At 41.9% G+C, this 27,933-nt stretch overlaps 1 protein-coding gene across 1 annotated transcript in view; it reads left to right on the forward strand.

Moving 5' to 3' along the window:
• The first annotated feature begins 295 nt into the window (after positions 1-295).
• Positions 296-27,933, forward strand: part of ART3 (ADP-ribosyltransferase 3 (inactive)) — a 167,111-nt gene continuing 139,473 nt past the window's right edge. The window contains exon 1 of the mRNA XM_066387247.1: positions 296-421. The gene's annotated coding sequence lies outside the window, so the exon portion shown is untranslated. The remainder of the gene's footprint in view (positions 422-27,933) is intronic.

Below are 27,933 nucleotides of genomic sequence, written 5' to 3' on the forward strand. Positions count from 1 at the left end.
GCCTGTCCTCGTTCAGCCCACTTCCAAGGCAACGTTAAGTTTATCTGCAATCTTATGGTCAGCCCCTCTGCCACGACAAGGGAGGTGTGTAGTAACAGGCCCTTGAGAGCAGTCGGAGCACAGAGCCTGGCACCCGGCATGTGGTCACGAGATGTGCTTAGGGGACTGAGAGAAGGGGCCAAGGAACAAAGGCTACCAGCCTGGCTTCACACTGCGCCTGCGCTTGCGCCTGCGCCTGCGCAATGCAGCCGGGTTCCCTGCGGGGCTGAGGCCCGCACTGTGCGTGTCCAGCCAGCCAACTTCCAGAACCTTCCGTGGGGAAGCTACTGCCACAGCTTACGCCCCTTGCACTGCTCTCGAGCCACTTCTGGTGTCCCTGCTGCCCACGCAGACGCGTCAGGAGAACTACGTAGTGGTCAAGGTAGTGGTTGTACCCCTGGGGATCTCTCCTCCCTGTCGCCTGCTGTCCCACAGCCTCCTGACCCGAGGAGGCCTCGCTTCCATGGGGAGACCCGGGAGCGGACCCATTTTGCAATTCCCACACCAGCCGGGCTGAAGCCAAAGAGCCCGATCGCTTTGGAAGGGGCCTGGTCACTAAGCGGAGGCCGATGGTCAAGGCTTAGGAGGGTTCTTCGTCTGTGGCAGGCGTCCCCAAACTACGGCCCGCGGGCCGCATGCGGCCCCCTGAGGCCATTTATCCAGCCCCCGCCGCACTCCCGGAAGGGGCACCTCTTTCATTGGTGGTCAGTGAGAGGAGCACTGTATGTGGCGGCCCTCCAACGGTCTGAGGGACAGTGAAGTGGCCCCCTGTGTAAAAAGTTTGGGGACCCCTGGTGGACTGCAGCGACTGGGACGGAGGCCTTTTGGACAAGAGAAAGGAGGTGTTGGGGTCAGTCAGGGGTCATTCGAGGCCCCATCTTATTATGCAGAAGGGCTGATTGTGGTGCCTGGCAGGGCGGCTGCAGAGGCCCGGGGGGATGGGGCTGCGCCCCGGTAGGCCCGGGCGGCTTGGCCTGGGGAAGCAGAGACCACCCTCCCTGGGGAAGCAGAGGCCACCCTCCCTGGGGAAGCAGAGGCCACCCTCCCTGGGGAAGCAGAGGCCACCCTCCCTGGGGAAGCAGAGGCCACCCTCCCTGGGGAAGCAGAGACCACCCTCCCTGGGGAAGCAGAGGCCACCCTCCCTGGGGAAGCAGAGGCCACCCTCCCTGGGGAAGCAGAGGCCACCCTCCCTGGGGAAGCAGAGGCCACCCTCCCTGGGGAAGCAGAGACCACCCTCCCTCCGCCTCGGCCTCCTCGGCCCCGTGTTTCCCAGGCCTCCTTCTGGAAACTCTCCTGAAACCTCAGGAAACATGTTTCTGACTGGGCAGAAGGACAGAAAAGTCCCGTGGAAGTGGCCATTTATGGCCAGGCAGGGCTTTTAGGAGAAACAGAAACCTGGTGAGAAGATTTTGCAGGCATTTCTCACAGTCCTGGGAAAGGAGCCAAGGGTTATCAGCCTTGTTGACATCAGATAATTGCGTTTCCCTTTGGATACAGTCTTAACTTTTTGTTGCCGGGATCAATTCCAGCACCTGCCCCAGAGGAACCTGTACTGATAAATAACCCCAAAAGCCGTGCAGAGCAGGATTCTGTTTGTCAACTGCGTCCGCCCCCGCCTTCCGTCTTTTTGGTGAGGGAGCCAGGACGGTCTGTTCAGTTATGCGCTCAGCGCGAGTCGCTGTCACAGTGAGAATAAGGGTCTTCCCTTTTACTTGTGAAAGGAGAAGTTTCTCTTAGAGTGAAACCCTCAGGCCTGTGTGAATTTATTACACTGTGGACTTCCCCTCCTTTTTGCTGGTACTGAAGGACGCTGATTTGAAAAGGGTTTATTTCTTGAAAGCCTCAGAACCTGCTGCTTAGCATTCTGCTTTCCCCCTCTTCCCGTTTTCTCCCCATTCAGGGAGTCATTCCTTTCTTCCAAAATATTATAGTATGATAAACTGGCTGCAAGCCAACATCGTTGAGGGCGTTTCAGGTCCTGTGTGCATCTCAGGTGACAAAGAGAAGGAACCAGTTCTTCCGCTACTGATCTTAGTATGTGGCCTGGCCGGTTTATGTTTTTTATCTAAAGCTTAAGGACTGGATGAAATCTGTGAATAAACTGCCCTGCAGTGGAATGTTGGGACATCATTTAGAGGACAGCTGTGGCTCAATTCTGGCAGTAACACAATATTTTTGTTCTGTGACTTTTAACAAGTCGGTTTACAGTCTGATGACATGTAACCATAGCCATTAAGAAGCTGCTGCCTAACTTGAACAAAATTATTCTGAAAAGAGAGAAAGTACTTTTGCTTAATACATTCATTGTTGGCCCTGTCCAGTTGGCTCAGTGTTAGAGCATCAGCCTGGCATGTGGATGTCCCGGGTTCAATTCCTGGTCAGAGCACACAGGAGAAGCGCCTATCTGCTTCTCCACCCCACACCCCCGCCCCGCCTCTCCCCCCGCTTTCTCCCTCCTCCTCCTCCTCCTCCTCCTCCTCCTCCTCCTCCCCCTCCTCCTCCCCCTCCTCCTCCTCCCCCTTCTGCATTTGGCCCCAGGTGCTGAGGATGGCTCCATGTCCTCTTCCTCAGGCACTAAAAAAAGGTCAGTTGGAGCAATGGAGCAATGGCCCCAGATCGGCAGAGCATCAGTGGATCTGGTAGGGGTGCATGTGGGAGTCTGTTTCTTCCTCCCCTCCTCTCAATGAATTAAAAATAATAAATAAATAAGTAAATAAAATACCCATAGTTTAATTTAAAGACATTAAAATTACTTATATAAGTAACTTTACAAGAAAAAATTCATGTTCTTGAAGCCCTCCATTTCCTGTTTGTCATTCATTAAGCTTTTATTATGATTTCAGACTCTGAGGACACAAATATAAACAATAATCTCTTCCCCCACAATTTAGTAGGAAAGCCACATGTAAATTAACAATTTTATAGAAGAAATGGTATAGAGGATTGTATACAGTTATTGAAGGTGCAGAGAAGGTCACAAAACAGGCTGATGGACTCAAACACAGTTGCTTGTACTAGGTCTGGAAGAATTGGCTGGAATTTGTTATTAGAAGAACGTGGGGAGGAGGCATTCTGAATAGAAGGCATGAGAAAGCGTGCCAGATTTCAGAAACTGCAGTATCTTTCAGAAAGGTGAAGGGTAAAAAGTGATGATGGGGGAGTGGTGAGAAATGAAGCTAGAAATGGAGCAGAAACCAGAGGATGATTGTAAATCTCTGTGTGGTGAGGAGACATTGAAGGATTTCAATCAAGGGGACTACTAAGGAAATTCAGGCACACATATGACTCCTTGCTAAAATGTATCTTTTAATTAATTGTATTCTTTATAAACATTTCTTTGTATCTACATAGTTTTTATATTTTAAATATTGTTCTTATATAAATATTTCTTTGTATCTACATTTTTATATTTCAAATATTGTTCTTATATAATATTTCTTTGTATTTACATCGTTTCTTTATTTTAAATATAGTCCTTCATATTTGTGGTTTATTCTCTGAGTGCTAGGCATTGAGTTGTTTTTATTTTCCAAAGATTTTACTTTCTTGGGATATTTTCCTCCTTTAATTGACCATAAAGGCATAGATTTATTTCTGGGCTTTTTACTCTGTTTCATTGATCTCTATGCCTGTTTTTATGCCAGTACCATGCTATTTTAATTTAATTAATGAATTTATTTCATGAGAGTCAGAGAGGGGACAGACAGGAAGGGAAAGAGATGCATCAGTTCTTCGTTGTGACACCTTAGTTGTTCATTGATTGCTTTCTCATATGTGCCTTGACCGGAGGGCTACAGCAGACTGAGTAACCCCTTGCTCGAGCCAGCGACCTTGGGCTCAAGCTGGTGAGCCTTGCTCAAACCAGATGAGCCTGTGCTCAAGCTGGTGACCTCGGGGTTTTGAACCTGGGTCCTCTGCATCCCAGTCCGACACTCTATCCACTGCGCCACTGCTTGGTCAGGCAGTACCATGCTATTAAAAATTTATTTACTTATTGATCTTTAGAGAGAGAGGAAGGGAGAGAGAGAGAGGGAGAGAAACATCAATTTGGTATTCTACTTATTCATGCTGTCATTGGTTGATTCTTGTATTATCCCTGTCCTTGTATGTGTGGATTTAATCCCGTAACCTCAGCATGTTGGGATGACACTCTAACCAACTGAGCTACCTAGAAAGGGCTAGTACCATGCTGTTTTGATTACTCTGGCCTTGTAGTGTAGTCTGGCATCAGGTAGCTGATACCTGCAACTTTGTTCTTCTTTCTCAAGATTGTTAAGGCTATTTGGGGTCTTTTGTGGTTCCATATAAGTTTTTGGAATGTTTGTTCTGTGATATATGCCATTAGAATCTTGATAGAAATTGAATTGAATCTATAGATTGCTTTGGGTAGTATGAACATTTTAATAATGTTAATTTTGCCTATTCATGAGCATGGTATATGCTTCTACTTATTTGTACCTTCCTAAATTTCTTTCTTCGGTATCATATAATTTTTCAAGCAGAGGTCTTTTACCTCCTTGGTTAAATTTATTCCTAGGTACCCTTTTTTTAAATTGTTGTTGTGATTGTAAATGTATCTATTATAGATATCTATCACTTCTAACATAATAGATTCTTTTTTGATCAGCATTACTTACAAATAACTCATATCTTAACATTAGTATTCCTTACCTTTCATTGTTGGTGACATTTGGTTTATATATTTGCTTTATTTCTTCAGCTATATTATAATAATTTTGAGGTCAGGTATCATGTCCTTTTTTTTTTTTTTTTTTTTTTTTACAGGGACAGAGAGAGAGAGTCAGAGAGAGGGATAGACAGGGACAGACCGACAGGAACAGAGAGAGATGAGAGGCATCAATCATCAGTTTTTCATTGTGACACCTTAGTTGTTCATTGATTGCTCTCTCATATGTGCCTTGACCGTGGGCCTTCAGCAGACCGAGTAACCCTTGCTCAAGCCAGCGACCTTGAGTCCAAGCTGGTGAGCTATGATCAAATCAGATGAGCCCATGCTCAAGCTGGCGACCTCGGGGTCTCAAACCTGGGTCCTTCCGCATCCCAGTCCAATGCTCTATCCACTGCGCCACCACCTGGTCAGGCAGGTATCATGTCTTGATTTGTTTCTGTTTGCTGTATTGGATCTTTTTTTGTGTGACAGAGAGAGGGAGGGAGAGGAATAGACAGGAAGGGAAAGAAATGAGAAGCATCAAGTCATAGCTGCGGCATCTTAGTTGTTCATTGATTGCTTTCTCATATGTGCCTTGACTGGGGTGGGGGGTGGGGAGGCTGTAGCAGAGCCAGTGTCCCCTTGCTCAAGCCAGCGATCTTGGGCTTCAAGCCAGCGATAATGGGTTCATGTCTGTGACCCTGTGCTTAAGCCAGATAAGCCTGTGCTCAAGCCGGCAACCTGGGGGTTTTGAACCTGGGTCCTCAGCATCCCAAGTTAGTGCTCTATCTGCTATGCCACTGCCTGGTCAGGTTGTATTGGATCTTAAATATAGTAGATGTACAGTAATATTTATTTATTTACATATTTATTTATTTGAAGGGGTGTTTTTCCATTTATTTACGTCTTTTTAATTTTTAAATTTATTTATAAAATTAGTTTTAACAGGCTGACATTGATCAATAAGAGTACATAGGTTTCAGCTGAACATTTCTATAGCATTTGAATTGTTGATGTTGTATACCCATCACCCAAAATCAAATCGTTTTGTGTTACCTTATATTTCTTCCTCTTTACACCCTTGGCTCCACCCTTCCCCCTGGTAACCACTTCACTTTTATCTATGTACATAGGTCTCAGTTTTATATCCCACCTATGTGTGAAATAAATTTCTTAGCTTTTTCTGATTTACTTATTTCACTCAGGATAATGTTCTCAAGGTCCATCCATGTTGTCATAAATGTCACTATGTCATTATTTCTTATGGCTGAGTAGTACTCCATTGTATATATGTACCATATCTTCTTTATCCAGTCCTCTGTTGGGGGATACTTTGGTGGTTTTCATGTCTTGGCCACAGTGAATAATGCTGTGATAAACATGGAGGTGCATGTGTTTTTTTTTGTTTTTTTTTTTTTTTTTTTTCATTTTTCTGAAGCTGGAAACAGGGAGTGACAGTCAGACAGACTCCCGCATGCGCCCGACCGGGATCCACCCGGCATGCCCACCAGGGGCGGTGCTCTGCCCCCCAGGGGGCGATGCTCTGCCCATCCTGGGCGTCGCCATATTGCGACCAGAGCCACTCTAGCGCCTGAGGCAGAGGCCACAGAGCCATGCCCAGCGCCCGGGCCATCCTTGCTCCAATGGAGCCTCGGCTGCGGGAGGGGAAGAGAGAGACAGAGAGGAAAGCGCGGCGGAGGGGTGGAGAAGCAAATGGGCGCTTCTCCTATGTGCCCTGGCCGGGAATCGAACCCGGGTCCTCCGCACGCTAGGCCGACGCTCTACCGCTGAGCCAACCGGCCAGGGCGGAGGTGCATGTGTTTTTACGAATCAATGTTTTTGAGTTTTTGGGGTAGATACCCAGTAGAGAGATTGCTGGGTCATATGCTAATTCTTTTCTTAATTTTTTAAGAAACCACCATACTATCTTCCATAATGGTTATACAAATTTGCATTCCCACCAGCAGTGAATGAGGGTTCCTTTTTCTCCATAGTCTCTCCAACAATTGTTATTATCTATCTTGTTGATAATAGCCAATCTAACAGGTATAAGGTGGTATCATTGTAGTTTTGATTTGCATTTCTCTAATGGCTAGTGAAGATGAGCATCTTTTCATATACCTATTGGCCATCTGTATGTCCTCTTGGGAGAAGTGTCTGTTCAGGTCCTCTCCCCATTTTTAATTAAATTGTTTGCTTGTTTGTTGCTGAGCTTTGTGAGTTCTTTATATATTTTGGATATTAACCCCTTATCAGAGCTGTTGTTTGCAAATATCATCTCCCATTTAGTTGGCTGCCTATTTGTTTTGTCGTCAGTTTCTTTTGCTGTGCAGAAGCTATAGAGTTTAATCTAGTCCCATTCATTTATTTTTGTCTTTACTTCCCTTGCTTTTGAGGTCAAATTCATAAATTGTTCTCTATGGCCAAGGTCCATGAGCTTAGTACACCTATGTTTTCTTCTATGTAATTTATAGTTTCAGGTCTTATATTTAGGTCTTTGATCCATTTTGAATTAATTTTTGTGCAGGGGGACAAACTGTAGTCAGGTTTCATTCTTTTGCATGTGGCTTTCCAATTTTCCCAGCACCATTTATTGACGAGGTTTCTTTTCTCCATTGTGTGTTTTTGGCTGCTTTGTCAAAGATGATCTATCTGTCCATATATATGGTTTTTTTTTTTTTTTTTTGGACTATCAGTTCTCTTCCATTGGTCTGTATGTCTGGTTTCTGCCAATACCATGCTGTTTTGACTATCGTGGCTCATTAGTATAATTTGAAGTCAGGTAGTGTGATACTTTCGGCTTCATTCTTTTTCTTCAGGATTGCTTTGGCTATTTGGTTTTTTTTATGGATCCATACAAACCTGGTAATTTTTTGTTCTATTTCTTTAGAAAATGACATTGGGATTTTGATGGGAATTGAATTAAATTTGTATATTACTTCGGGTTATATGGCTGTTTTAACTATATTCTTCCAACCTGTGAACATTTTTTCCATTTCATTGAGTCTTCTTCAATTTCTTTCAATAATGTTTTGTGGTTTTCAGAATATATATCTTTCACATCCTTTGTTAAGTTTATTCCTAGGTACTTTATTTGTATTTGTTGCAATTGTTAAAGGGGTTGGTTTTTTTAGTTCATTTTCTGAAGTTTCTTTGTTGGCATATTGAAAAGCAGTAGACTTTTGTATATTGATTTTGTATACTGTGACTTTACTGTATTGGCTTATTGTTTTTAATAATTTTTTTTGGTAGAGTCTTTAGGGTTTTCTATATACAGGGTCATGTCATCTACAAAAAGTGATACCTTTACTTCTTTCCAGATATGGATACCTTTTATTTCTTTATCTTGCTTGATCGCTCCGGCTAAAACTTATAGAACTATGTTGAATAAGACTGGAGAGGGTGGGTAGCCTTGTCTCATTCCTGATTTTAGAGGAAAAGCCTTAATTTTTCACCATTTAGTATGATATTCGCTGATAGTTTGTCATATATGGCCTTCATTATGTTGAAGTACTTTCCTTCTATTCTGATTTTATTGAGTGTTTTAAACATAGAGGGATGTATCTTATCAAATGTCTTTTCTGCTTCTGTTGATAGGATCATATGATTTTTGTTCTTTGTTTTGTTGATGTGGTATATTCCGTTGATGATTTCCATATGTTGAATCACCCTTGTGCTCCTGGAATGAATCCCACTTGATTGTGATGTATTATTTTTTTAATGTGTTGTTGTATTTGATTTGCTAGTATTTTGTTTAGGATTTTTTTCATCTGTATTGATTAGAGATATTGGACTGTAGTTTTCCCTTTTTTTGTTGTCCTTGCCAAGTTTTGGTATTAGGGTTATGTTGATCTCATAAAATGTGTTGGAGAGTATTGCTTCTTTTTCTATTTTTTGGAAGACTTTTAGGATAGGTACCAAATCTTCTTTGAATGTTTGGTAGAATTCACTAGTGTATTCTACCTCCTGGTCCCAGACTTTTTTTTTTTTGGGGGGGGGGAGATTTTTGATAATTGTTTCTATTTCCTCCATGCTTATTGGTCTATTTAGGTTTTCCACTTCATGGCTCAGTCTAGGAAGATTGTATAGTTCTAAGAATTTATCCATTTCATCTAGGTTGTTGAATTTGGTGTCATATAGTCTTTCATAGTATTCTACTCTGATCTTTTGTATGTCTATGATGTCTGTGGTTATTTCTCCTCTTTCATTTCAGATTTTATTTTTATGAGTCCTTCTTTTTTTTCTTAGTGAGTTCAGCCAGTGGTTTGTTGATATTATTGATCTTTTCAAAGAACCAGCTCTTTGTTATATTAATATTTTATAGTTTTTTTCTCTATTTCATTTAGTTCCACTCTAATTTTTACTATTTCCTTTCTTCTGCTGACTTTGGGTTGCCTTTGTCCTTTTTTTCTCATTCCTTAAGGTGTAATGTTAGGTTGTTTACTTGGTATAATCGCTCTTGTTTCTTGATATAAGCTGTAATGATATCAACTTTCCTCTTATTTCTGCTTTTGCTGCATCCCAGAAATTTTGGTATGTTATGTTGTCATTTTCATTTGTCTGTATAATATATCTTTTGATCTCTGCTTTTATTTCTTTTTGGACCCTGTCATTTTTTGGAAGTATGTTGTTTAATTTCCACATTTTTGTGGGTTTCTTTACTTCTGTTTTACAATGAATTCTAATTTCAAAGCCTTATGATCAGAAAATATACTTGGTATAATTTCAGTCTTTCTGAATTTGTTGATGTTAGTTTTGTGGCCCAACATATGGTCTATTCTTGAGAATGTTCTATACACACCGGAGAAGAATGTATAATCTGACCTTTGGGATGAAATGTCCTGTAAATGTCTATTATCTCCATTTGGTCCAAGGCTGATATTTATTGATTTTCTGTTTGGATCTATCTAGAGCCATCAATGGTATGTTGAAATCTCCAAGTATGATTATGTTTATGTCTGCTTCTATTTTTAGATCAGTTAGTAGATGTTTTATATATTTTGGTGCTGCCTGGTTCAGTGCATATATATTAAGAAGTGTTATGTCTTCTTGATACAATTTCCCCTTTATCACTATGAAATGTCTATCTTTGTCTCTGTTTACCTTTGTTGTCTTGAAGTCAGCATCATCAGATATGAGTATGGCTACACCTGATTTTCTTTGGATATTATTTGCTTGGAGAATTGTTTTCCAGTCTTTCACTTTGAATCTACTTTTGTCCTTATAGCTTAGATGTGTCTCTTGAAGGCAGCATAGGGTTGGGTTTTGCTTTTTGATCCAATCTGCCACTTTGTGCCTCTTTATTGGTGAGTTCAGTCCATTTACATTTAGGATAATTATTGACACTTGAGAATTTCCTATAGCCATTTTATGTTTTGTGTTCTGGTATCTCTGTGTCTTTCTTGTTAGGTTCTTTTTTGTTTCTGTCAGTTGTATTTGTCTGGTGGTGTTCCATACTTCTTTCCCATTTCTTCTTTTTTAAGCTGTGTGTTTCAGTAGTGGCTTTTTTGTGGGTGGTTACCATTAGGTTAAGAAAAAAAATGTTCATATGTACAAGAGTCCTTTGTCATATGAGTGCTTCTGTACTCCATCCTCATTTGCCACTGCAGATCTTTATCCTCTTCCCTTTTGTTATTGTTATCATAGATTATCCTTGTTTTTATTGTGAGCTTGTTGGAGCTTTTACTTGTAGTTTTGATTAGTTTTGTTCTTTGTGTCTGGTTGAATAACCCCATGAGTATTTCCTGCAGTGACTGTTTTTTGGTGATAAATTCCCTCAACTTCTGTATGCCTGTAAAAGTTTTTATTTCTCCATCATATTTGAAGGATAACTTTGGTGGATATAGTATTCTTGGCTGATAATTCCTCTTTCAGTACTTTCAATATTTGGCTCCACTCTCTTCTGGCTTGTTGAACTTCTGCTGAGAAGTCTGATGATAATCTAGTGGGCTTTCTTTTATATGTTATGGTCTTCTTTTCCCTAGCTGCCTTGAGGATTTTTTCTTTGTCATTGATTTTTGACAATTTTATTATGATGTGCCTTGTAGTAGGTCTGTTTGGGTTGTGATAACTTGATGTTCTGTTTGCTTCTTGGATTCGAGGCTCTAACTCTTTCTTCTTCTAATATACCCATTATTCTATATTGCTCTGTCTGGTGATATAAGACAATTTTTATAGAGCTCTCTCATTTTTTTAAATTTGTGAGTCTCTCTCCTCTTCTCTCTGTAACATCTTTAGTTGCCTGTCTTCGATGTCACTGATTCTTTCCTCTATCTGGCTTGTTCTATTAGCTAAACTTGTTACCCTCAGTCTTCAGTTCACATCTTGAGTTCTTCATTTCTGTTTTTAAAGTTTCAATCTCCTTGGTGAGGTATTCATTTTGTTCTTTGTTTTCTGAGCTTATTAAGTTACCTATTGGTGTCTTCTCTCATCTCAAGTATTTTCAGAACTTCAATTTTGAATTTTCTATCATTTAACTCCAAGGCTTTATGTGATTGAGATATTTTTCATTTTCTTTTAAAAATACATCTCTGTCTTGTGAAGCCATGGTATTTTATTTCTTCTTACTTGATGGCATTTGAGAGTGGTATTTTTTTTATAAAGATTTTATTTATTCATTTTAGAGAGGGGAGAGAGAGAGAGAGAGAGAGAGAAGGGGGGAGGAGCAGAAAACATCAACTCCCATATGTGCCTTGACCAGGCAAGCCCAGGGTTTTGAACTGGCAACCTCAGTGTTTCCAGGTTGACACTTTATCCACTGCGCCACCACAGGTCAGGCGAGAGTGGTATTTTTAAGAACCCTAACAAAAAAGCCATTAAAAAAATTAAAAATGAAAAAGAAATACTAGAGAAAATATAAAAAATTTTAAAATTATAGCAAGTAAAGAAGAAAAACCACAGGAAAAAGGATAGAAAGCAAGCAAAAAACAAAACAAAACACCCATAAAAAATAAGAATAAAAATTTTAAAAATGAAATTCAAAAATGAAAAAGAGAAAAAAGAATAAGAAGAAAAAAAAGAAAAAAGGAAAGAAGGGGAAAGAAAACAAAATTTGGGTTTTGAGAGGTTTCTTCCAGTAGTTGTTGCTGTATTAACAACTTTTAACTTTGTGAAGTTCCTGGACTGTTTGCTGAGATGTTGCTGTGCAATGATGTAGGCAGGGCTGCAGTTATGTTGGTGAGTGGGGTGTGTTGTGAGGGCTTTATGGCTTTGGCTTTACTGCTTCAGCTTTCCTGTTTTATGGCTCTAGCAATGGTGATCTCAGGCTTGCAGGTGCTCCTTCTCATGTTTTAACAGACCTGGAACCTGGTGGTTGAGTACCTCTGTTCTTCAGGGGAGAGAGTGACTCTGGAGAGCTAGCTGTGGGGTTTCTCTTTGCTACCCTCTATATTTGAGGTGAGGGAGGCAGGGTCTAGGAAGCTGGGGCCCGCACTTTAGTTTTCTCTGTCTCTGCCGAGTGCGTGCTGCAAACAGACTGCAGGAACACTGGCTGTGACCTGGCGCTCTGGCTGCTTGGTTTATCTCTCCCTCTGCACTTCTATCTCACCACTCCTCCCAGCAGAAGGAGACCCAGTCACTCTGAGTATCCCAATCTGTACCCCTCAGACAAAATCCGGAGAGCCCAAGCTTCCCTCTTCCCCATAGTCCAATAGAGAAAAAGAAGTCACTCTTGGGTTGTCTCCTTTCCAAAGCCCACCACAGTTGTGTTTTTTTTTTTTTTTTGTATTTTTCTGAAGCTGGAAACGGAGAGACAATCAGACAGACTCCTGCATGCGCCCGACCAGGATCCACCCGGCATGCCCACCAGGGGGCGGCGCTCTGCCCACCAGGGGGTGATGCTCTGCCCCTCTGGGGCGTCGCTCTGTTGTGACCAGAGCCACTCTAGCACCTGGGGCAGAGGCCAAGGAGCCATCCCCAGCGCCCGGGCCATCTTTGCTCCAATGGAGCCTTGGCTGCGGGAGGGGAAGAGAGAGACAGAGAGGAAGGAGAGGGGGAGGGGTGGAGAAGCAGATGGGCACTTCTCCTGTGTGCCCTGGCTGGAAATCGAACCCGGGACTTCTACACGCCAGGCCAACGCTCTACCACTGAGCCAACCGGCCAGGGCTGCAGTTGTGTTTTATCTTCTGGCCCCTTTAGTCCATTTGGTGTGTGGATCTTCCCGGTGCACCTGTGATCCCAACTGGAATCCCTTCACTGCGTTATATTTGTTCAATTTGGTGAAATTTCAAGGGGAGAGATCAGGAGTATCTCTCACACCACCATTACTCTGACATCATCCATCACAATATTTATCAAGTTGAACTGAGAATATTCCAGAAATCTGTCTTTTTCATCTCTTAAAATAATTTGAAGGAGGTCTTTAATTTTTAACAACAGAGCAAGTTTGTGTTTCCGTGTTTCTAGAGATAAAGAAAGAAGTGTATTATTATCATTAATAATATAGTCCAGATAGTCTTTGAAATTGTAGAAATATCTTGGAATTAAGAACCAGTAATGTCTCTTTTAGGGCCCTGATTGTTGGGGTCAACTTACATTTCTTAAGCAAATCTTCAAACTAACCTGATTATTAATTTCCAGTGTTGTTTGCATATAAGATTACCCAGACATGAGGCATATAAATTGGTGTTCCTATGACCTAAAGTAAATGCTCTGCAAACTGATGTGGTCTTTTCAATGTCAATGATGAGTTATGGATGAGTCATTAATGATTTTTAACTATTAGAGGCTATAAAACTCTGTGAGAATCTGGTGAGCTGATATATGTACATTTATACATTTTCCTTATAATTTTAGGGAAGTTATTGAGCCCTAAAAATCACGCATCCCAAGATAAAAACCCTTTGCACTGGTGATGATGGCATTGTAGAGTTAATCTCCAGTTCAGATTGATTGTTAACATTTTTCAATTTGTTTTTCTTTTTCTCCTCTTTCCCATTCTAAAGTTGACTGAGGGGCTTTTTTCTTACATCTGAGCCTAGGAAATGAGATACCAAACTTGTCTGTCACTAATTAGGTTAGTGTCTCGGAAAATGTTACGTAATAGGTAAACAACATTCTTGTCTCTATCACAAGTGACTATAAGACAAATTTTGTTTTGTTTTTCTTGAACAAAGTCTCTTGGGGTGAATCTCTGGGGAGTATGGATTTCCCCTCCTCTTAACAGCTGTGGCTATTAAAGCATTAAAATTCATTTTGAAATGGTTTCATTTTTGAAAATCATGTAAACTCCTGTCTAAACCTTATTTCTTCTCCATATAAGAGCTCTCATAATCTAGTAAACTGTTTGCCAATGCACATATTGGATGTTGTAATGGGAGTTCACTGTTCCTTCTGTTGCCTACCTGATGGTTAAACAAAACTAGTAAGTTTCTTTCTGTGTGTGTGTGTGTGTGTGTGTGTGTGTGTGTTTGACAGAGACAGAGAGAGGGACAGCTAGGGACACAGGCAGGAAGGGTGAGAAATGAGAAGCATCAAGTCTTCGTTATGGCAACTTAGTTGTTCATTAATCACTTTCTAATATGTGCCTTGACCAGGGGGCTACAGCAAAGTATGTGACCCCTTGCTGAAGCCAGCACCCTTGGGCTTCAAGCCAGCAACCTTTGGGTTCAAGCCAGCGGTTTTGGGGTCATGTCTATGATCCTGTGCTCAAGCCAGTGACCTCGGGGTTTGGAACCTGTATCCTCTTGTGTCCCAGTCTGACACTCTATTCACTGCTCCACCGCTTGGTCAGCTTCTCTTTATTTTCAATTTTACTTTCTCCTAAGGTTTAAGAACTATATAAGGTCTGTCCTTGGAGGGAATTTCCAAAGTATTATGGCAGATATCAGTAACTCATTTATTCATTCAGTCAACATGTATTGAGCATTATTGTGTACCAAATACTCTTGTAGGTACCAAGGATATAGTGGTAAATAAGACAGCTGTAGCCCGTGCTGTCACAGAACTTTGTGGGGATAGAGAATACATAGATAAAGAAGTAAATATATAACATATATATGTATGTGTATATGTATGTGTATGTATACATATACACACAGATAGTGATAAAGGCTATAAACAAAATTAAAATAGGGTAAAGAAATTGAGAGTAAAAGAAATGGTGTTATTTCCAATAGATTGGTGAGGAAAGCCTTCTCTAAGAAGTTAATATTGAGTAGAGACCTGAATAAAGTTCAGTAAGCTATGGAAATTATTGGAATATGTTTGTTGTACTTGAGAAGCAATAGGATGCCAGTCTGGCTGGAGTAGAAAGGTGGAGATGGAGACTAGTAGGAATGAAGTAGGATAGTTATATATGAGAAAAGATTTTGGATTTCATTTAATGTGTGATAGTACACTATTGGAAGGATGAGACCAGAGGAGAGCCGTAATCTCATTTATGGTTTAGAATTCTTACCTTGGTTGTTTTGTATAGAATACATGGTGGTAGGCAAGAGGATGAGCAGGAAGACTAATAATGACAGGCACTATTATCTGGTGACCTGAAATATTCCCAGTAATTGTTTAATGACTTTTAACACAGGCCATTTATTTTTACCTAGCATGGAGAAATTCTGGTATGTATATGACTCTATTTTCAGTACAGATCTTTCTCAGAAATGAGGAATTTGATGAAGGTCACTGAGACTGTAAATTAAAAGACTAGGATTTAGGCCCTGGCAGGCTAGCTCAGTTGGTTAGAGCATCATCCCAGTATGCCAGAGTTGTAGGTTCAATCCTTGGTCAGGGCACATATAATAATCAACCTATGACTCTTGACTGGTGGTGGTGCAATGGATTGAGCATTGGCCCAGGATGCTGAGGGCCTGGGTTCAAAATCCTGAGGTCTCTGGCTAGAGCACAGGCTGTCAGTTTGAGTGCAGGATCATTGACATGATCCCAAAATTGCTGGCTTGGACCCAAAGATTGCTAGCTGGAAGCCCAAGGTCGCTGGCTTAAGCATGGGGTCACTGGCTTGGGTTGAGCCCCCTGGTCAAGGCAAGTATGAGAAGCAATCAATAAACAACTACAGTGAAGCAACTATGAGTTGATGCTTCTCATCTCTCTCTTTTTCCTCTCTCTCTCCCTTCCTGTTTCTCTTTCAAAAAAGAATAAAAAAACATCAACCAATGAATGCATGAATAAGTGGAACAACAAATCAATGTTTCTCTCCCTCTCTCAAATCAATAAAAAAATTTTTTTTAATTTTATTTTTTTAATGGGGTGACATCAATAAATCAGGGTACATATATTCAAAGAAAACATGTCCAGGTTATCTTGTCATTCAATTATGTTGCATACCCAGCACCCAAAGTCAGATTGTCCTGTCACCTTCTATCTAGTTTTCTTTGTGCCCCACCCCCTCCCCCTTTCCCTCTCCCTCTCCCCCCACCCCCCGTAACCACCACACTCTTATCAATGTCTCTTAGTCTCGCTTTTATGTCCCACCTACGTATGGAATAATGCAGTTCCTGTTTTTTTCTGATTTACTTACTTCACTTCGTATAATGTTATCAAGATCCCACCATTTTGCTGTAAATGATCCAATGTCATCATTTCTTATGGCTGAGTAGTATTCCATAGTGTATATGTGCCACATCTTCTTTATCCAGTCATCTATTGATGGGCTTTTTGGTTGTTTCCATGTCCTGGCCACTATGAACAATGCTGCAATGAACATGAGGCTGCATGTGTCTTTACGTATCCATGTTTCTGAGTTTTGGGGGTATATACCCAGTAGAGGGATTGCTGGGTCATAAGGTAGTTCTATTTTCAGTTTTTTGAGGAACCACCATACTTTCTTCCATAATGGTTGTACTACTTTACATTCCTACCAACAGTGAATGAGGGTTCCTTTTTCTCCACAGCCTCTCCAACATTTGCTATTACTGTCTTGTTAATAATAACTAATCTAACAGGTGTGAGGTGGTATCTCATTGCAGTTTTGATTTGCATTTCTCTAATAACTAAAAAAGATGAGCATCTTTTCATATATCTGTTGGCCATTTGTATTTCTTCCTGGGAGAAGTGTCTGTTCATGTCCTCTTCCCATTTTTTTATTGGATTGTTTGTTTGTTGTTGAGTTTTATGAGTTCTTTGTATATTTTGGATATTAGGCCCTTATCTGAGCTGTTGTTTGAAAATATCATTTCCCATTTAGTTGGCTGTCTGTTTATTTTGTTACCAGTTTCTCTTGCTGAGCAAAAACTTCTTAGTCTGATGTAGTCCCATTCATTAATTTTTGCCTTCACTTCTCTTACCTTTGGAGTCAAATTCATAAAATGCTCTTTAAAACCCAGGTCCATGAGTTTGGTACCTATGTCTTCTTCTATGTACTTTATTGTTTCAGGACTTATGTTTAAATCTTTGATCCATTTTGAGTTAATTTTAGTAGAAGGGGACAAACTTGAGTCGAGTTTCATTCTTTTGCATGTGGCTTTCCAGTTTTCCCAGCACCATTTATTGAAGAGGCTTTCTTTTCTCCATTGTGTGTTGTTGGCCCCTTTATCAAAAATTATTTGACTCTATATATGTGGTTTTATTTCTGGGCTTTCTGTTCTGTTCCATTGGTCTGAGTGTCTGTTTTTCTGCCAATACCATCCTGTTTTGATTGTCGTGGCCCTATAATATAGTTTGAAGTCAGGTATTGTAATGCCCCAGCTTCATTCTTTTTCTTTAGGATTGCTTTGGCTTTTCGGGGTTTTTTATAGTTCCATATAAATCTGATGATTTTTTGCTCCATTTCTTTAAAAAATGTAATTGGAATTTTGATGGGAATTGCATTAAATTTGTATATTGCTTTGGGTAATATGGCCATATTGATTATATTTATTCTTCCTAATCAAGAACAAGGAATATTCTTCCATCTCATTATATCTTTTTCGATTTCCCTTAACAATGGTTTGTAGTTTTCATTATATAAGTCCTTTACATTCTTTGTTATGTTTATTCCTAGGTATTTTATTTTTTTTGTTGCAGTTGTGAAGGGGATTATTTTTTTTAGTTCATTCTCAAATGTTTTATTGTTGGCATATAGAAAGGCTATTGACTTCTGTATGTTAATTTTGTATCCTGCGACCTTACTGTATTGGCTTATTGTTTCTAGTAGTCTTTTTGTGGATTCTTTGGGGTTTTCTATGTATAGGATCATATCATCTGCAAAAAGTAATACCTTTGCTTCTTCTTTTCCAATATGGATGCCTTTTATTTCTTTGTCTTGTCCGATTGCTCTGGCTAGAACCTCTAGTACCACATTAAATAAGAGTGGAGAGAGTGGACAACCCTGTCTTGTTCCTGATTTAAGGGGGAAAGCCTTCAGTTTAGTGCCATTTAATATGATGTTAGCTGATGGTTTATCATATATGGCCTTTATCAGGTTGAGATATTTTCTTTCTATACCCATTTTGTTGAGAGTCTTAAACATAAAATTGTGTTGTATTTTATCGAAAGCCTTTTCTGCATCTATTGATAAGATCATATGGTTTTTGTTCTTTGTTTTGTTGATATGGTGTATTACGTTAACCGTTTTACGTATGTTGAACCATCCTTGAGATTCTGGGATGAATCCCTCATGATCATGGTGTATTATTTTTTTAATATGTTGTTGTATTCAATTTGCTAGTATTTTGTTTAGTATTTTAGCATCTGTATTCATTAGAGATATTGGTCTGTAGTTTTCTTTTTATTATTTTTTTTTTTTTCCGAAGCTAGAAATGGGAGAGACAGTCAGACAGACTCCTGCATGCGCCCGACCGGAATCCACATGGCATGCCCACCAGGGGGCGACGCTCTGCCCACCAGGGGGCGATGCTCTGCCCCTCCGGGGCGTCGCTCTGCCGCGACCAGAGCCATTCTTGCGTCTGGGGCAGAGGCCAAGGAGCCATCCCCAGCGCCCGGGCGATCTTTGCTGCAATGGAGCCTCGGCTGCGGGAGGGGAAGAGAGACAAAGAGGAAGGAGAGGGGGAGGGGTGGAGAAGCAGATGGGTGCTTCTCCTGTGTGCCCTGGCTGGGAATTGAACCCGGGACTTCTGCATGCCAGGCCAACGCTCTACCACTGAGCCAACTGGCCAGGGCCTGTAGTTTTCTTTTATTGTGCCATCCTTGCCTGGTTTTGGTATGAAGGTTATGTTGGCCTCATAAAATGTGTTTGGAAGTATTGCTTCTTCAATTTTTTTTTTTTTTTTATTTTTTATTTATTTTTTTTTTTTGTATTTTTCTGAAGCTGGAAATGGGGAGAGACAGTCAGACAGACTCCCGCATGCACCCGACCGGGATCCACCAGGCACGCCCACCAGGGGCGACGCTCTGCCCACCAGGGGGCGATGCTCTGCCCCTTCAGGGCGTCACTCTGCCGCGACCAGAGCTACTCTAGCGCCTGGGGCAGAGGCCAAGGAGCCACCCCAGCACCCAGGCCATCTTTGCTCCAATGGAGCCTTGGCTGTGGGAGGGGAAGAGAGAGACAGAGAGGAAGGATGGGGCGGGGTGGAGAAGCAAATGGGCGCTTCTCCTGTGTGCCCTGGCTGGGAATCGAACCCGGGTCCCCCGCACGCCAGGCCGACGCTCTACCACTGAGCCAACCGGCCAGGGCCTTCTTCAATTTTTTTTTTTTGTATTTTTCTGAGGATGGAAATGGGAAGCAATCAGACAGACTCCCGCATGCACCCGACTGGGATCCACCCGGCATGCCCACCAGGGGGCGATGCTCTGCCCATCTGGGGCATCGCTATGTCACGACCAGAGCCACTCTAGCGCCTGGGGCAGAGGCCAAGGAGCCATCCCCAGTGCCCGGGCAATCTTTTGCTCCAATGGAGCCTTGGCTGCGGGAGGGGAAGAGAGAGACAGAGAGGAAGGAGAAGGGGAAGGATGGAGAAGCAGATGGGCGCCTCTCCTGTGTGCCCTGGCCGGGAATCGAACCCGGGACTTCCGCACGCCAGGCCAACGCTCTACCACCGAGCCAATGGCCAGGGCCGCTTCTTCAATTTTTTGAAAGACTTTCAATAGAATAGGAACCAAGTCTTCTTTTAATGTTTGATAAAATTCATTGGTATAGCCGTCTGGGGCTGGACTTTTATTTTTGGGGAGGTTTTTAATGGTTTTTTTCTATTTCTTCTCTACCAATAGGTCTGTTTAGGCTTTCTGCTTTTTTTTTTTTTAAAGATTGTTTACCTTTTTTTTTGTAATTTTATTTATTCATTTTCAGAGAGGAGAGAGACAGAGAGGGAGAGAGAGGAGAGAGAGACAGAGAGAGAGAAGGGGGAGGAGCTGGAAGCATCAACTCCCATATGTGCCTTGACCAGGCAAGCCCAGGGTTTCGAACCGGCGACCTCAGCATTTCCAGGCCGATGCTTTATCCACTGCGCCACCACAGGTCAGGCTCTGCTTCTTCTTAACTCAGTCTAGGAAGGTTGTATTGTTCTAGGAATTTATCCATTTCTTCTAGGTTGTTGAATTTCATGGCATAAAGTTTTTCATAGTATTCTATTATACAATAATTCTTTGTATATCTACAATGTCCGTGGTGATTTCTCCTCTTTCTTTTTTTTTTTTTTTGATTTCTTTATATAATTTTATTTTTTAATGGGGTGACATCAATAAATCAGGATACATATATTCAAAGATAACAAGTCCAGGTTATCTTTTCGTTCAATTATGTTGCATACCCACCACCCAAAGTCAGATTGTCCTCTGTCACCTTCTATCTTGTTTTCTTTGTGCCCCTCCCCACCCCCTATCCCTCTCCCATTCCCCCCTCCCCCCCCTGTAACCACCACACTCTTGTAAATGTCTCTTAGTTTCACTATTATGTCCCACCTACGTATGGAATAATACAGTTCCTGTTTTTTTCTGATTTACTTATTTCGCTTCGTATCATGTTATCAAGATCCCACCATTTTGCTGTAAATGTTCCGATGTCATCATTTCTTATGGCTGAGTAGTATTCCATAGTGTATATGTGCCACATCTTCTTTATCCAGTCATCTATTGATGGGCTTTTTGGTTGTTTCCATGTCCTGGCCACTGTGAACAATGCTGCAATAAACATGGGGCTGCATGTGTCTTTATGTATCAATGTTTCTGAGTTTTTGGGATATATACCCAGTAGAGGGATTGCTGGGTCATAAGGTAGTTATATTTTCAGTTTTTTTGAGGAACCACCATACTTTCTTCCATAATGGTTGTACTGATTTCTCCTCTTTCATTTTGGGTTTTGTTTATATGAGTTCTTTCTCTTTTTTCCTTGGTAAGTCTTGCCAAGGGTTTGTCAATTTTGTTGATCTTTTCAAAGAACCAGCTCCTTGTTCTATTAATTTTTTCTATAGTTTTTCTGTTCTCTATTTCATTTATTTCTGCTCTGATTTTTATTGCCTCCTTTTTTCTGCTGGTTTTGGGTTGTCTTTGTTCTTCTTTTTCCATTTCCTTAAGGTGTGAAGTCAAGTGGTTCACTTGGGCTCTCTCTTGTTTGTTCATATATGCCTGAAGTGATATGAACTTCTCTCTTATCACTGCTTTTGCTGCATCCCAGAGATTCTGATATGTTGTATTGTCATTTTCATTTGTCTGTATATATGTTTTGATCTCTGTACTTATTTCTTCTTTGACCCATTCATTTTTTAAAAGTATGTTGTTTAGTTTCCACATTTTTGTGGGATTTTTTCCCTCTTTTTTGCAGTTGGATTCTAGTTTCAAGGCTTTATGATCAGAAAAGATGCTTGGTACAACTTTGATTTTTCTGAATTTGCTGATGTTGTTTTGTTGCCCAACATATGATCAATTCTTGAGAATGATCCATGTACACTGGAGAAAAATGTATACTCTGTCACTTTAGGATGAAATGTCCTGTAGATGTCTATCATATCCAGGTGCTCTAGTGTTTTAAGGCCACTATGTCTTTGTTGATTCTCTGTTTGGATGACTGATCTCAAGCCGTCAGCAGTGTATTGAGGTCTCCAAGTATGATTGTATTTTTGTCAGTTTTTGTTTTAAGGTCAATAAGTAGCTGTCTTATATATTTTGGTGCTCCTTGGTTTGGTGCATATATATTAAGAATTGTTATGTCTTCTTGATTCAGTGTCCCCTTAGCCATTATGAAATGGCCATTTTTATCTCTGAGTACTTTTCCTGTTTTGTAGTCAGCATTATCAGATATGAGTATTGCTACACCTGCTTTTTTTTGGATGTTATTTGCTTGGAGTATTGTTTTCCAGCCTTTAACTTTGAATTTATTTTTATCCTTGGTGCTTAGATGAGTTTCTTGTAGGCAGCATACAGTTGGATTTTCTTTTTTAATCCATTCTGCTACTCTGTGCCTTTTTATTGGTGAGTTTAATCCATTTACATTTAGTGTAATTATTGACACTTGTGAGTTTCCTATTGCCATTTTAAATCTTGCTTTCTGTTAGTTTTGTGTCTTGTTTGATCCTTCTCTTTCATTTTTCTATCTTTTGTTTTTATTTGTTGTATTCCATACATCTTTCCTCTGTTGCTATCTTTTTTAAATCATGTGCTTCTGTGTTGGTTTTTTCAATGGTGGTTACCATTAAGTAGTGAAAAGGGTAGCTACTATGTTCATTGTCGTGCACTATTTTGTGAGTACTTTTGCACTCCATCGTCCTTTGCTACTGTTAATCTCCATCCTCTTCCCCCGTTTCTTTTTGTTGTTGTCGTAGTTTAAATTTGGTTTTATTGTGTTCTTCTTGGAGCTTTTACTTGTGGCTTTGTTTTTTTTGTTGTTCTTTGTATCTGATTGGAGAACCCCCTTTAGTAATTCCTGGAGTGGGGGTTTTCTGATGATAAATTCCCTCATCTTTTCTGTATCTATGAATGATTTTATTTCTCCTTCATATTTGAAGGATAGCTTTGATGGGTATAGTATTCATGGCTGAAAGTTCCTCTCTTTCAGGACTTTAAATATTGGGGTCCACTCTCTTCTAGCTTGTAGAGTTTCTGTTGAGAAATCGGATGATAATCTAATGGGTCTTCCTTTATATGTTGTATTCTTCTTTTCCCTGGCTGCCTTGAGAATTTTTTCTTTGCCGTTGATTTGTGCCAATTTCATTATGATGTGCCTTGGAGTAGGTTTGTTGGGGTTAAGAAAACTTGGAGTTCTGTTTGCTTCTTGAATTTGAGGCTTTAGTTCTTTCCACAGGCTTGGGAAGTTCTCATCTATTATTTGAGTATGTTCTCCATTCCATTTTCTCTCTCTTCTCCCTCTGATATACCTATTATTCTTTTGTTATTCTTTTTGATGGAATCAAATAATTCCTGTAGGGCTATCTCATTTTTTTAATTTTTTTTTTTGGTATTTTTCTGAAGCAGGAAACAGGGAGAGACAGTCAGACAGACTCCCGCATGCGCCCGACCAGGATCCACTCAGCATGCCCACCAGGGGTGACGCTCTGCCCACCAGGGGGTGATGCTCTGCTCCTCCGGGGCATCGATCTGCTGCGACCAGAGCCACTCTAGCGCCTGGGGCAGAGGCCAAGGAGCCATCCCCAGCACCCAGGCCATCTTTGCTCCAATGGAGCCTTGGAGGGGAAGAGAGAGACAGATAGGAAGGAGGGGGTGGGGGTGGAGAAGCAAATGGGCGCTTCTCCTATGTACCCTGGCCGAGAATCGAACCCGGGTCCCCCGCGCGCGAGGCTGACGCTCTACCGCTGAGCCAACCAGCCAGGGCCATTTTTTAAAGTTTTTGAGTTTCTTCTTCTCTCTGTTGTGCCTCAAGTTGCTTGTCTTCTATTTCACTAATCCTACCTTCTATCTGGCCTGTTCTATTAGCTAAGCTTGTTACCTCATTTTTCAGCTCGTGAATTGAGTTTTTCATCTCTGTTTGATTTGTTTTTATTGTTTCAATTTCCTTGGACATATATTCTTTGTGTTCATTGAGTTGTTTTCTGAGCTCCCTAAATTGCCTTTCTGTGTTTTCTTGTATATCTCTGAGTATTTTTAGGATTTCTATTTTAAATTCTCTGTCATTTACTTCCAAGGTTTCCAATATCTTAAATTTTTTCTCCATAGATTTTTCCTCATCTATCTGTGTAACCTCTCTTTCTTTTGTATCCATGATATTTGATTTTCTCTTTTTTAATGGCATCTGAGGGTGGTTTTGTTGATAGTATTAATGAGATTTAATAAAGAATAAAAAGTTAAAAAAATAAAAAAAAAATAGAAAAGAGTTTTTTTTTAATTAAAAAAAAAGAAAATTATTCCCCCCTCCTTTTTTCCTCTTCTCTCCTCTCCCCTCTTTCTTGAGAAAATCTTGTGGGGAACTGTGAATTATATTGTACTAAGTAGAACAAACAATGCCTATAATGGAGGGCCTGAGTTGGACAGAAGTAATAAAGTGGCAAAAGAAGGGGGTATGGACCCACAAAATGCAAATAAGGAAAAAATTTGGGTCAAGAATAAAATGATTTGCTTTTAGGTGTTGGTTGACTAAGAGATATGATAAGAGGAATAAGAGGGAAACAGGAAAATGGGGGGGGGGGGATTTAAAAAATTACTATTGTATTTAGTGGAACAAGAACTAGATAAAATGGAGAGCCAGGTTTGGGAGCACTGCTAGTGAGTTCAAAAGGTGAAGTAAAAACCCCCCAAAATGCCACAAACATAAGTTTGAGTCCCAGATAAGATAATTTGTTCATTATTGCGGATTGAATGAGAGGAGATGTAAAGGAGAAAGGAAGAAACTAATATAGAGGGAGAAAAGAAAGAGAGAGAGAGAAAAAAGAGGGAACCACTAAAAGAAGAAAAAAAAAGAGAGAGAGAGAGTTAAGGGTTTTTTGGAGTGCAACCCTCATAGAGAGAAAGGAAGAGGAAAGAAAAGATAATGGGAGATGTAACACTTATGGGTAGTGTAGTTCAAGGACAGGAGAGAGTAAGACCAGCAGAGAATTAAACGACCAAATTGGAAGAGGAGAAAAAAAAAATCAAGAATGAAGATAAGAGAAACAAACGAACAAATATAATAAAATGGGATAGGTTATAAAGTCTGTGGATTATTCTTGATTTTGAGAGGTTATCTTCTTGCTTTTTCTTTTCTCTCCCTCTTCCTGGTCGGTGACTCTGTACCCCAGGTTCTGCCCCTGTGGCACGCTCAGGTAGAGGTTTGCAGATGATAAGTCTCTATGGCAATGCCATGTATTGGGCTTCAGTCTCATTGGCAGTCGAGGCTCATTAGCATTTGTAGGCTCCGACAGTGAGAGAGTCCGTGTTCCCAGAGCCTCTCTCCTAGTCTTTGCTTCCTCAGTTAGTAGCCTGATAATCTAGCTATGGGGTTGCTGCTGTCTCTGCCTGGATAGTAAGAGGCTCAAAGAGCTGGCAACTCCCCACTCTATTCCCGCTCAGCACAGGGCTCTGGGTAAGGCTCAGTCAGTCAGAGCTGCTAGCATAATCAGGTGGGGCTTCCGCCCACACAAGACCTCTGACTCTGCTACTCTGTCCGGTAACACGGGCAGGCGGGCGCCCACTCCTGGGGCACTCGGAGGAATCTCTCGCTTACTATCTGCACGCATCGACCAGGATATCAGGCCAGCAATCTCACCCTCTGAGTGAAACCCCCACCCGCACGGAAAAGTTCCAGCATTGGAATTAGCTCTCGCTCCCTCCCCATGCGCGGCTTTTTCAGGGTGCTGGGGCGGCCTGAAATTCCGCTTTCGGCCCACACAAAGGCCCCTGACTCTGCCTCTCTGTGGAGTAACACGAGCGCCCACTCCCGGGGCTCTAGGGGGAATCTCTTGCCCACTATCTGCGCCCGCCGACCAGGAGATCGGGCGAATGGCTGCCCCACTTGTCTTTCTTTGTCTGGGATTGGCATGGGTGTTAGCTTGTATTGCCTGGGTTGCCACAGGCACAGTTTTTCCTCGGCTTGGATCTCTGTGCCACAGCCTGATTCGGCCGTTTGTGCCGTGGCCTGGATCTATTCACCCCCTTTGCCCGCCTCAGTTTCTATACTCTCAGTTCTCAGTGAAAGCCGCCCTATTTAGGTTAGTGAGGAAGGCGGAGAATTTCTTACTCATTTCCTTCGGGGTTAATGATTATATATTTAGCCAATTTTTCACTCGACCATACCTTCGGGTGTATTGCAGAACATCTGGAGGCTCCAAGGATAGATTTTTCTGTTGCTGGTTGAAGATCTTGTTGAGTTTTTGGGGAGATTTATCGGTATCACTTCCTACCGTGCCATTACTCTGATGTCATCAATAAAATCTTTTAAAATGATGAGCATAGGCCCTGGCTGGTTGGCTCAGTGATAGAGTGTCAGCCCAACGTGTGGAAGTCCTGGGTTTGATTCCCAGCCAGGGCACACAGGAGAAGCGCCCATCTGCTTCTCCACCCCTCCCCCTCTCCTTCCTCTCTATCTCTCTCTTCCCCTCCCGCAGCCAAGGCTCCATTGGAGCCAAGTTGGCCGGGGCACTGAGGACGGCTCCATGGGCTCCACCTCAGGCACTAGAATGGCTCTGATTGCAGCAGAGCAAAGCCCCAGAGGGGCCAAGCATTGCCCCCTGGTGGGCTTGCCGGGTGGATCCCAGTTGGGCACATGCTAGAGTCTGTATGACTGCCTCCCTGCTTCTAACTTTGGAAAAATACAAAAAAAAAAAAAAAAGAAAGAAAAAGAGCATAATTTAGTGTTTTTGAAAATTGGTTTCCATTTTATAATTTCTTCTAATTAAAAACAGTAAAGATGTTATTTGTAGAAAATTTAGAAAAGAAATAAAATAATTTCTAATCCTAAAATTTAGAAATACTTTTTTTAAATAACTTTTTTTGAGAGAGAGGGAGAGAGATAGAAATGTAAACTTGTAGTTGCTTCACTTTAGTTGTGCATTGATTCCTTCTTGTTTTTTTTTTTTGTTTTTTTTTTTTGTTTGTTTGTTTTGTTTTCATTTTTCTGAAGCTGGAAACAGGGAGAGACAGTCAGACAGACTCCCGCATGCGCCTGACCGGGATCCACCCGGCACGCCCACCAGGGGCGACGCTCTGCCCACCAGGGGGTGATGCTCTGCCCATCCTGGGCGTCGCCATGTTGCGACCAGAGCCACTCTAGCGCCTGAGGCAGAGGCCACAGAGCCATCCCCAGCGCCCGGGCCATCTTTGCTCCAATGGAGCCTTGGCTGCGGGAGGGGAAGAGAGAGACAGAGAGGAAAGCGCGGCAGAGGGGTGGAGAAGCAAATGGGCGCTTCTCCTGTGTGCCCTGGCCGGGAATCGAATTGATTCCTTCTTGTAAGTGCCTTGACCAGTGGATGGACCTTGGACTCAAGCCGAGCCAGCGACCCCTTGCTCAAGCTGGTGACCTTGGACTCAAGCCAGTGATCTTTGAATTCAAGTCGGTGACCGGGATCCTGTCATTGATCTTAGGCTCAAGCTAGTAAGCCTGTGCTCAAGCCAGCAACCTCAGGATTTCGAATTGGCAACCTCAGTGTTGTGAGTCAATGCTCTATCCACTGCACCACTACTTCTCAGGCTTTAAATGAAGTCTTTACAGTTATTTTATCTTAGCAACATTTCTGGAAGATTGCTATTTCTGCTTTTATAAATGAGAACACAGAGCTTTAATGACCTGTTCAGAATCATCATAGCAGTTGTCATATTCTTACTGCTCTGTTGAGGTTTTCAGCCAGCCCCTGAACAGAGAGGGAGAACAGTGTTAGTCACTTATCAAGCTCTAGATATGTAAGTTAATTCACTAAGTATGGCTCGACAAAATTAATAGACAATCATTTTCCTCTTTCCATTCCTTGTAGGCCAATGCTTTTACATCAGGTTGCAACATTTTTTTTTTTTTTGTATTTTTCTGAAGCTGGAAACGGGGAGAGACAGTCAGACAGACTCCTGCATGCGCCCGACCGGGATCCACCTGGCATGCCCACCAGGGGCGACGCTCTGCCCACCAGGGGGCGATGCTCTGCCCCTCCGGGGCGTCACTGTGTTGCGACCAGAGCCACTCTAGCACCTGGGGCAGAGGCCAAGGAGCCATCCCCAGCGCCCGGGCCATCTTTGCTCCAATGGAGCCTTGGCTGCGGGAGGGGAAGAGAGAGACAGAGAGGAAGGAGGGGGTGGGGGGTGGAGAAGCAAATGGGTGCTTCTTCTATGTGCCCTGGCCGGGAATTGAACCCGGGTCCCCCGCACGCCAGGCCGACGCTCTACCGCTGAGCCAACCGGCCAGGGCAGGTTGCAACATTTTGATCATTATGGTCATATATATACCCAGGAAAAGAGATTCTCCCCTGAGATTTATAACAAACTGTATT

The sequence above is a fragment of the Saccopteryx leptura genome, chromosome 5, assembly GCF_036850995.1.
Source record: "Saccopteryx leptura isolate mSacLep1 chromosome 5, mSacLep1_pri_phased_curated, whole genome shotgun sequence".
NCBI lineage: Eukaryota > Metazoa > Chordata > Mammalia > Chiroptera > Emballonuridae > Saccopteryx > Saccopteryx leptura.